Raw genomic sequence first — 9,682 nt, 5'->3', positions numbered from 1 at the left:
GCCTATAAAGCCTTTGTGTTTGCCCCACTTCCCATCTCCCCACCCACAGAATGGCCCTTTCCTCTCCAAACCACACATTTTCACTTATCCCTGAGCCTCTGCCTTTGCCCACCGAGGCCACATCCCTATTCAAAAGGGAAAGGAAGAAGACCCCTTTTGTTTTATTCAGGAGCACATGAAGTGGGTGACTCCTTTTTATCCAATTGTTCTATCTTAGTAGTTAAGCCACTTTACAGAAATTAATAAAAAAGTCCAGAAGGATTTTAGATCTGCTGAGAAGCTCAATATGGATCTGATAATGCCCTGTCCCTTGATTTTCTGCTGCCTTCAAGTAAAACAGAACCCCCTGAGCACAGTGGGCAAGTCCTTTTGATCAGACCTGTGGTTCTCCAATACTGGTACAGTTCCTTCTTTGAGAAACAATGGCTGGGTTACCCCTGAGTGCAGGAGAATTTCCATAGTCAGAAATCTTGTGTAAAACCTTGCTAGTAGCCATCATAGTGGAAATGAAGAGGGCTATTAAATATAATAGGGACTGGCATCTAATAATGAAGAGGAGCATCCCAGGGTTAGACACATCTGCTAATGTGGCATTACTGACAATGGGCATGAACTTGGGTTACTTACCATGTGATGGATACTTTGCCTCCTATGTCTCTGACTCCATATGCTACATTGGAAAAATTTGCTTCCACCTCTCCGAGGCAGCCTTGTTGCTTCCAAACTGCCAGGAGCCATGCAAGCACTGGGGAGTGCTCACCCCCTTCTCCTATTTTCAGTCTGCCAGGCTGACGAAGGCCCAGCTCTAGGGCATGGCTTTCACTGCCTCTCCCACTTGGCCATATAGAGTCAAGGAGGCCTGGCCTTTCTGCCTTCATTTCCTCTCTTGCAGGATGAATTTCCTATCAAGAGATTTTCTAATTGAGCTTTCTGAAAACTGGAACATATTTTAAAGATATCTAAATATTTAAAGAAGGTTAAAAAGTTCGTCTGAGAAGGCTGTTCACGAAAAATACATAATTCCTTACCAAGCTAAATTCTACATCACTTGAAAGATGAGTAATCACCTGTTGCTATACCTCCCCTGCTAGCCCCACCTTCAATGTTCTTTCTGTTGCTGTCAATTATTGTGCCCACATATTGGCTTGAACCCCATTAGGGTGTTTTCCAGCTTTTCCAGATACATAGATTCCGCCTTTTCTCTCTACAGAAAGCACCTTAAATGCAGGAATGCTGTTATTGTCATTCTTACTGCGTCAAAAGAACTTGATGACTTAAAACTCATCGAATTGGAGCAAATGGGACTCCTCAGCCAACAACTTGGGAGTAATTTATGACCACTTCTTATAGAAGACAAATTTAACAGTATGGATAGCCTAGTATTCATAATCATCTCTTTCCAGGGCAGTAACAACAGAAATAGATTTTTTATTTGTTTTAAAGTTGAATTATTAGCTCCATTACATGGGTGGAAAAAGTTTGACGTAGAATTTACTGTGTATTTTATTCAGGGAGAATGATGTTTACTCTTATGACATTCCAGTTTTAAAATACATATTGTTTTCATCAGAACAAAAATTAACACAATATTTTCGATATCTATATCATATTTAAAGTTGGAAAAGATAACCCCAGTAATTAAGGAGAACCATAATTATCCTATAACTTAGGAGTAATTTTCATTGAATACAACATACACGGTACTTAAGTAATCTGAGTTATGTATGTATGTGCCATGCTGTGGTTTTAGTTATATCATTCCCAAAGGTATGTTACATATTTAACATATCATTATTCAAATCACATTGCTAAGTGTTCTTTTTCTCCATCAAGATAATATTTAATGACAAAGTACTTACTCTTCTTAGTAAAATTTGATAGCTATCATGGCAATTTTCATTTAAGCTCATAGTTTCAATAAAGAGAATTATCACAAAAACAAATAATAAATCAAGGGTTATCTGTTATCGTGTGAAATGTTTTTCAAACCTAATGTGCTATTTAATAACTTCTCAGGCATAGTTGGTGTACTAGTACCTTTTGTTACTATAACAAAATACCTGAGGCAAGCTTCTTATAAAAAAAAGAGACTTAGTTTGGTTTACAGTTCTGGAGATATGAGGACAAAGGTCCACATCTGCTGATGGTCTTCTTGCTAACAGAGTCCCCAGATGGTATCATGATGCAAGAGACAGAGAGTATAAGTATAGCGTGTATCTGTTTGGTCTCTGCCCCTCTAAAGTCACCAGGCTTCAATCATGAGGCTCTATCTAATACTAATACTAATCACTTCTCAAAATTACCACCTCTAAGCATCAGAGTTTCCTCCCTTGTACTATCTCTCAGTGGAGATTAAATTTTAATGCATAAAGCCTTGGAACACTCAAACCTACTCATACTATAGCAGTGAATTAATTTTCTCAGTTAGTCTGGAGGAAGGTGGTTATTGGAAAACACTGGCATGAGCTTCTTAACAAAAAGTCAACTACCAAAACTCTTGGAAAGCTCCCAGCTAGGTACATACACAAAGATGCTTAATTAACAGTGAAGTAATGGGCTGGACAAGTGAGTGATTATGTACATATCAGTAATTTAGGATCTCTTGGTTTTGTTTCACTTCCAGTGCTATAATACACACACACACACACACACACACACTTATATGTGTGTGTGTGTGTGTGTGTGTGTGGTGTGTGTATGTATGTATACACACAAATATATGGTTTGCTCAGCGTATCTTTATCCGATCTTATGGAATAAATACAACCTTACAAAGAACATGGTCCCAGTAAATTCCATGACAAACTGAGAAGACTGATTTTTAGAAAAAAATTTTAAAAATGTAAACATGAAGGCAAGGATAAAGGTGATTTTCTTTCTTTTTTTTTTATTGGATGTTCACAACTTTACAAAGCTCATGACAAATCATATTTCATAAATTAGAATCAATTGGGTTATGAACTCCCATTTTTTCCCAAATACAGATTGCAGAATCACATCGGTTACACATCACATTTATACATACTGCCATATTAGTGACTGTTGTATTCTGCTACTTTTCCTATCCTCTACTATCCCCCCTCCCCTCCCCTCCCATCTTCTCTCTCTACCCCATCTACTGTAATTCATTTCCCTCCATGTTTGTTATCCCATTCCCCTTGTAAACTCTTAAATGTAATTTTGTATAACAATGAGGGTCTCCCTCCATTTCCATGTGATTTCCCTTTTTTTTCTCCCTTTCCCTCCTGCCTCATGTCTCTGTTTAATGCTAATCTTTTCTTCCTGCTCATCCTCCCTGTTCTGTTCTTAGTTGCTCTCATTATATCAAGGAAGACATTTGGTATTTGTTTTTTAGGGATTGGCTAGCTTCACTAAGCATAATCTGCTCTAGTGCCATCCATTTCCCTGCAAATTCCGTGATTTTGTCATTTTTTAGTGCTGCGTAATACTCCATGGTGTATAAATGCCACATTTTTTTATCCATTCATCTATTGAAGGGCATCTGGGTTGATTCCACAGTCTAGCAATTGTGTATTGTGCTGCTATGAACATCGATGTGGCAGTATCCCTGTAGTGTGCTCTTTTAAGGTCTTCAGGAAATAGTCCGAGTAGGGCAATAGCTGGATCAAATGGTGGTTCCATTCCCAGCTTTCCCAGGAATCTCCATACTGCTTTCCAAATTGGCCGCACCCGTTTGCAGTCCCACCAGCAGTGTACAAGAGTACCCTTTTCCCCACATCCTCGCCAGCACTTGTTGTTGTTTGACTTCATCATGGCTGCCAATCTTACTGGGGTGAGGTGGTATCTTAGGGTGCTTTTGATTTGCATTTCCTTGACTGCTAGAGATGGTGAGCATTTTTTCATGTACTTGTTGATTGATTGTATGTCCTCCTCTGAGAAGTGTCTGTTCAGGTCCTTGGCCCATTTGTTAATTGGGTTATTTGTTTTCTTATTGTCTAATTTTTTGAGTTCTTTGTATACTCTGGATATTAGGGCTCTATCTGAAGTGTGTGTGATCACCGTAGTTGATGGCATTCATTAAATTCCATATGGAATTAAATTTCCTCTTTCAAAGCACTTTGCTTTTGCAGAACTTTCTTTGATTTGAAAGCATTAAGTGTTCACTTTTCAATAGTTCTGGCCTCCATGAGGATTTGGGGATAATAAAGTGAAGACATAACCTGGTCTGTCTTGCATGATCTTAGGAGATTTTAGTGATTTTTATGATGCACATTTACATCATGCGGGTTAAGAATGATGACCAAGCCCAGGAAAGGCATATACTTCATGAAGTTTCTTATAGGTTAAAACTTTCTTCATTTAACATAATTTTCTCTCAGTTCAGCAACCACATGCATGATTCCATCACTATAACTCATACCACATAAAAAGCAACCAGTAGCACTGCAAAGGTTTCCAAATGGATCCCAACACTTCTGATGTCTTGGCCCTAAATATTTGACTAAGATCTTTATGTATCCTACCTCAATAATATCAATAAATGCCATGGTTATAGTCCTCCCATGAATTCTGGCTCAAACTGTATCCCAAACAGCTAAGAGAGGTGAGGGATTAGAATGAGGAAGTAGAGGGGAGGAAGACAGGGAGCAGGAGGAGGCATTTGGATTAACACCATAACTTCTCAGGTCAAAGGGGTTGCTGCTTATTGATGAATAAGCCTGAGATTAGCAAAAGCCACACTGGAACAGGACTCAGAGATGTTCAATTTACATATTTCTCTCTTAAATTACCCTAACAAAGAGCATTTCCAAACTGATCATCATCCCCATGACCCATAGGCCTCTTCTATTAGAAATTCAGACTTGGTGCTATATCTGTATGTCTGTGTAACTCATAGTAGATGTAGCCATTTAATAAGGAAGAAAAATCGCCTCCAAGAACAATGATATTGGCTTCAGGCATAGTGTTCCTGCTTTTGTTAGTTCAATAATTTAAAAGTGATTTTTATTTTGACTACTGCCAACAATTAAAGTTCAGTGTTATGGGGTGTTCAAGTGTGAAAAATTGAATCTTAAAGGATGCTTTTTAGTTTAACTGAAAATTTTATTATTATGTACTTAGTCCTTGGACAATAATGGGTTTCCATGTGATTTTTTAGAACTTCCTAGACCACCTCATTATTCCTAGACACATTGCTTCTTCTGTATAGGCATGTGAACTCTGTATTTCCTGGGTTTAGGACTAGAAATAGAGGGAAACAGATTTATTCTGATAATTCAAATAGTTCAGCTAAGGAACAAATGATCAAGTGTATTATGGTGTTTGCCATTGATGCTCCTGGAATGGAGATGAGCAAACTACCCCCACCCTCAGATTCTTGCCATAAATTATCATTCAGTTTAATGAAGCCATTTAAAAATAAGTTTGCTCATGTATTTTTTATTTAGATGAATCTATATATATCTTGAAGAGTGGTCAGTGTATATTTACTTAACAAAGCCACCCATAAATAGGATGAACTTAGATGTTCCAAACTTGGAAATAAGATTACGCTCCATGATTGAAAGCAGAGGTCTAATGCCTAACGAATGGTTGGACTAGCTATTTAGAGATGAAAATCATGGAAAGTGTAGATCTGAAAGTTGGAGAAATCATGATGTCCAATTAAAGATGATTGCCACTGGAATGCAGTCTCATCAAGGCTCAGTCAGAATTGGGCTGATGTGAAAGAACCCTGAGACATTATCATCTTTTTTTTCTGAAGACAAAGTGTTTTAGCAGAAGGAGATTGGTTTACATGGCGTTTAGTTAGGGAATCTAAAACCAAGGATTTGGCAGTGTTTATCTCACTGTATCCAGGAGAGAAAAATACAGAATCTGGCAGACACAGACAGAACGTTGGGGACAATTATGAGATTAAAGTCATGTGTTGTTAGTTTGGATATGATTCAGGAATATTCAGATTTTACTTCACTCTCCTTGTCAAAGATCCATAGAGGAGTAAGCTCAGAAGGCAGGGCCAAGCTAAGAGTCCCTGTTACTTAGCTGGAGTTTTGGCTCCAGGTGCTTCTGTACATGCTGGTGAATAAGACTAGACCAGGTGGAGGAAGGAAAGATTAAAGCAGCCATTGCCCAAATCAGGCTAAACTATCAGGTTTGTCCATACCAAGAGTTCCAACCAAGTGGGCCTTTCCATTCCCAGTTCAACAAAAGGACATGGAGTGTAGACTCACTGCAACAAAGAAAGATGAATAAGGACAAGAAAAAAGTGTCTTCCTCACTGCCTAATTCTGCCTTCCTCATACCCTGGCTGCTCAGAGCAATAGCCCACGTGCATGAAAAGAAAGACCCAAAACAGATCTGGCCAGGTTTAGGGATGAGACAGAACTCGATAAACTCAGAATGATTCCTCTAGCCTTGGTGGATTCCCTTCTGATTAGGAATTTTAAGTAATTTTAAAATCACAATTGGATATCCAAAATGGTAGATTTAAGTTAGGAAAGTTGAAAACACAATTATAAAATAACAAGATGCTGTCTTAGTTTATATATCGATCTTTTAACTAAATTTCTTAGTATATGTCACTGACTGAGGGAGACTGTGCAGAGAAAAGAAAGACAAGGATATGAAATCACACATGCCTGAGCTCCAATGCTGATTCACTTATTCCCTCTGTGTGACTGGGAACAATTTTTTTTAAACTCTCTATGAACTCTCCACTGCCTACAAACACACTTTTATTTTTTTGGTTATGATTAAATGAGATAACATTCACAAAATGTGTAGTGCCTGGCTTTGCAAATAATAGGCACTCAAAATGTTAGACACCTCCCTGACTTCTTTCCCCTGAGAGTTTGACTTATCCTCCATGAACCAATAATATCAAACCTCTACAACTGTAAAAATTCTAAGGAGTAGATCTGGGTTATAGAGTTCCACACAGACAGTGCCCTCCATGGGCTCACCTTCACTTATCAGCTGGCCTCTCCCTAGGTATCTCTGAGTATCTCTCTCCTTCATTGCTTCACACTCCCATGCAAAAATGTGCGCCAACCCCTAGCCACACTCAAGCATCATCACATAGAATAAATATCCAGTTTAAAAAGTAACAGCAACTTTCTACTAACAAATGTGTCTCTCATGAGCATATGATGTAATAAAAACAGAAAAATAAATTATTATCAACTTCAATCCTGGATAAAAACAATGAGCACTTGTTTTGTGTCAGCTCTCAAGAGTTTCATAACAAATATTTCACTTAAACTCTTCAAACACTTTTAGATGCTAATATTATTAAGTTTATCTCATAGACTAGAAGAATGCAGGCTTTATCAAATGCCTTTGACTTGGGCATCCATTATTTAATGGATTATTTTCAGGTATGATTTTATTTACTAAATGCTATTAATGCATTACTTAGAGAAGTCATATTTATTAAGTGAAAAAAAAGACTGAACAGATACATTCAAACACAATTCTATGCAGATGATTTTGAATATTATCTAAAAAGAAAACCAGGTATTTCTAAATCAGCTTTGATTGCCAGAAGTTATGGACTTCTGGGTTGTAGTGACACTTTCTTATCTTTTCCCAGACTTTATAGTCAAATATATGTTTGAACATACAGTGAAAAGTCCCAAGTCACAGTGGCACTGGAAACAAGCAGTATTCATTAGCCATTTGCCAACCTGTGTGAGAGTCATCACAAACTAGGCATCAGAGCTCCCTGCTCAGCAAAGATCATGGCCATTCCATTCCTAGGCTTGAAAAGTGACAGGGCAGCAGAAATAAAGTAGGAAGATATTTCCATCCACTCTTACCACTTCTTCCAAAAGTCTGGTCCAGTCAGAAAGCCAACAGCCATCTCCCTTACTAGGACAGAGCTATATCAGTGCTAATGGAAACTATCCTTTCATCCTTTATTACATTCGACTCTTCCCCAATAGAATATTTTTTCATGAATTAATTCTAGGTAATATGATGTCTAGCAACAAACAAGAAATAAGGTTAGGTAATGGGCCATTATTAGTAGCACATGAACTACCCCAAAGAGAGAAAAGATCTTGGGGATTGTAGTTTTCTATTGCTTGTTCTACTCATTAAGCGTTACTGAACCCTCTGATTTAGGTCATTTTGTGTCACTGTAACAAAATACCTGAAGATATATACTTTATAAAGAAAAAAAGCATTATTTTGTTCACAGTTCTTGAGGTTCAATAATACAGTGCCAGAATACTGACAACTGCCATCCCCCATATGTATCACAAGATGATAGAAACATAAAGGGAGATGGCTATGTGCAGAAGAGGCCAAGAAAATGGGGTAGGATTGTTTTATAACACTCCAATCTCATGAGAAATAATTCACTCCATGCAAACAGCATTAATACTTTCCATATGTTGCACCCCCATGACCTATTACCCTGCAGACGATCCCATCTCTTAAAGATTTCATTATCTCATCACTGCCACACTGGGGGACCAAGCTTCCAGCAATGTGAACCTTGGGGAACACAAGCCATATCCAAAATATGGTACCCTTCTCTGTATTGGACTTTCATCTAGGCAGTGAGGTTACAGTCAAGGACAAGATCCTGACCTCAGGGGCATTCTGGTGAAGGAGATGTCGACAATACATGGACAGTTTTAAAAGCCAGAGAATGAGAAGAACTACACAGAGATTGGAAAGAAGATGATAGAATAGAGTGAATAAATAGCTTCTTTATATGAGGATGATCAGAGAAGTTTCCTTTTAACTAGAAACTCCAACATCAAGAAGTGGAGCAGGAGAAGATCCCAGGGTAGCACTCTAGATAGAGAGAACAATTAAATCAAAGGCCTCAGCTCAGTGAATCCCTTTTGGTGGAAAAAACATGCAGGCCTGTAGAGATGGAGCTTTGTGAGTGAGGTCTTCCCTAAGAATCAGTCTAGATGAGGCTGAAGAGGTAGGTGAGGCAGATCCTAATGCTGGAGTGGCAGAGCAAGGAGGCTGGAGCTCAGAATAAGGCCCAGGGGAAGTAGGAGTATTTTCAGCAGATGAGTCACAAAATCTTATTTCTATTATCAAGATCCTTCTGTCTGCTGCCTAGAAATGGGTGGGGCGGAAGTGAGAAGCAAGCAAGGAGACCAGGGAGGAGGCTGTTATGGTAGCCCAGGGCAGAGATGATGGTGGCTTGCATGAGGTGGCTGCCGTGGAGTGAGGAGAAGCGGATAGGGTCAGAGTTGGTTTGGAAGTAGTCAGTGGGATGTGTTGATGGATTCTCTTTGTAAGGTGAGGGAGGAAGGAGGAATCAAAGAAATTCAGTCAAGGGTTAGTCACTATTAAATTTACCTCATATTCAGAGAATTAGCTAATGGTAGCAGGGGGAAATCTTTCCTCAGTCTATTACCTAGTAGAACAACTCGTGTGTGTGTGTGTGTGTGTGTGTGTGTGTGAGAGAGAGAGAGAGAGAGACAGAAAGAGAGAGAGAGAGATAGAGAGAGAGAGAGAGAGAGAGAGAGAGAGAGAACGTGTAATGAGATATCAATAGAGTTTTTCTTGTTCTCAGAGAACTATGTTGAGGTTCAAAGATGAAGACAAAGTTTAGAGAGTCCAGCCATCTCCTTCTTTGAGACATACTAATGAACAGTGGGGCCCCATATTAATTCCTCCTCCTCAATCTAAACCAAGGACTGTGGAGGGAGGAGCCCACTTGAAAGCCTGCCTTTCTGAATGACAACTG

The sequence above is a fragment of the Spermophilus citellus genome (genome assembly GCF_964194105.1).
Source record: "Spermophilus citellus genome assembly, chromosome: 3".
NCBI classification, from domain to species: domain Eukaryota; kingdom Metazoa; phylum Chordata; class Mammalia; order Rodentia; family Sciuridae; genus Spermophilus; species Spermophilus citellus.
Note: the sequence above shows the minus strand (reverse complement) of the source record.